Consider the following 2,351-nt stretch of genomic DNA (forward strand, 5'->3'; position numbering starts at 1 on the left):
CCAGTCTAAACTAATAAAATGGTTCCCCAACTGCATAAGCCCCTGTCCTACTATGACATCTTAGACAACTTATGCCCACTTTTGAACATTGTGTTTTGACTATTTTACTCATACTGGCTATATATTCAATCTAATTGTTAGAATTATAGTAAAAATAAGTGCAAAAATGTCTTCCATAAGATCGTTCAAAAATTCCATTAGATTTTTTTAAATTCCATCTTCAGTTTAGACTTGTTTTGTATTAAATACTCTTTTCACAAGTTGGTGTAAGTTTTCTAAAATGTTACAATGTGACAGGACCTTTAGGAAGCTTACGGAAGTTTACAAAGTTTWCGTAAAGTTACAAACGGACCGGAAGTGGACTTTGTAAAAACAACACACAACAACTGCTGCTGAAGCTGTAACATCACAAATCACCTCTAACCAGRCCGGTGCGTTCTTCCTCTGGTTTTATAAAACATCTGTGGACTCCCTAACGCTGCTTACCAAATTTACACAAGTTTACAAAATAAACGTAAAGTTACGGAGAGACTGAGAGTACAGTCTTTGATAACAACACACAACAACAGCTGATGAAGTTGTTTCATGGCTATTCACCTCCTTTATTGAAACTAGAATTTGTTCATTGTGTGTCTTCCTTTGGTTCAATGAAACAGTTGTAATCTCCTTAATGCTGCTTACTACATTTTACAAAAAAAAAAACCGTAAAGTTACGGACAGAATTAACTCCTCCCTACGCTAAGGAGAAGAAAAGAGGGAGACACAAAGAAAACAAGCAAAAATTATTGACCTTATTTTAATTCATCGTTCTGGTACCAGATTTACTGATTATCAGGACAGGGTTGTGTGTTCATCATGTAAAACAWCTGATGATGTTTTTACACAAGTTTACACTGAAATGTTGTGAAWGTGAACAATTAAATACAAATGAAGTGTGGCTTTCAGTCAGCTGTGATTTGGTTAATTACTCTAACCAGCAACCATTACTGAAAAACAGAGGCAGCTGTGGCTCAGAAAAAGAAAACGATAATAAAAATGTAAAAAGGGGCGGGGCTGCAGTGTCGCCTCGCGGCCCTGACAGGAAGCATCAGCTAGCTCACATCACGGCAGCACGCCTTTCACTGAACAATGATTATAATTCAAAGAGAAATCTGAAAACGAGACGAGACGTTTAGTCAGCAGGTCAGYGTGTCATCTGGCAACAGTTTGTAGTTCAACGCCCTGGTTCTGGTTGAGGGGGGCGGAGTCACACGTCAAACAGGAACAAATGAAATGACAGAAAATGTGAAGCTCAGCCTTCCTTTGTGTGACGATGCTGATCCACAAAGCTGTACCCAGCCAGCAGGAMGGACACATAGCCTCCTGCTGCATCTGTATTTGCTCATTTAATATGCTTTGTGAGTGATTACTGAGGSTTTCCTTTTCTTCTTGGCGAGCGGCGAGTCCGACATCTGTCCGGTATCACGCTCACTACAGAAACACGTTATGCATTAAACAGCCACCAGACTGAAAAATTCCAAACCCGCTTTACGGAAAATGAGATCAGGGGGATTTAAATTATTCTATCTGCAGACTTTGTGCTGCTCCTAACATCGATTTCATATTACAACAATAATAATAATAAAGGGCTTCATGGAGAGCAGGCGGGAAGCCCCGAGGTCGGGCTGCCTGCCACCGACACCCGATACCCGGAGGAGACGGTGCCCAGCCAGCCGCACGCCTTCAGACGTCGTTAGGGCAGACACACAGCACGCCCCTCCTGCCACCCGCAATCCATCCACAGCCAATTACCAGCAATTTCCCTGCGCCGGGTGGGGCGACGAGAGGGAGGGAGAGCAGCGCCGGGCCCGGCGCAGACACACATGGTTCTGTTGCTTGGTTTCTGCCACCGTACACGGCGCTGGTTGGGTTCTCAGACGGTCTCTGTGACAGTCTTTGATGGTGTGCTGGCGGGGTCCGCTTATGCATTATGTAAAAGAGCACAGACACAGGTTTGTCTGTGCCCACCCCACCCCCCCCAGCTTCTGTTTAACTTCCCAACAAAACGGTTTAAAAGCAGCCTCTCTGCAACAGGAGGTGCCTGATTCACCAGAAGTGGAATGTCCCAGTTCCCACAGGAAACCTGGAGCGTCTCAAAGCGGGGTGGAGTGGACAGGCGAGGGCGCTCGGCTGGCAGCGGGGGGGCTGCACGTACACAACTGGGCTGCAGGAACAGCAGGACCAAACCAGGGTTGTGGAAGCTGGTTTTAGTTTTCTTGCTTCATTTTTAAAGGGATCCCCGATTGGTTGTAATATTAGACTTTATTTGATAAACATTTATTTTAGCTGTAAAATAAAGACTGTAAAAATAC

This window comes from Austrofundulus limnaeus, unplaced genomic scaffold (genome assembly GCF_001266775.1).
Source record: "Austrofundulus limnaeus strain Quisiro unplaced genomic scaffold, Austrofundulus_limnaeus-1.0 Scaffold179, whole genome shotgun sequence".
NCBI classification, from domain to species: domain Eukaryota; kingdom Metazoa; phylum Chordata; class Actinopteri; order Cyprinodontiformes; family Rivulidae; genus Austrofundulus; species Austrofundulus limnaeus.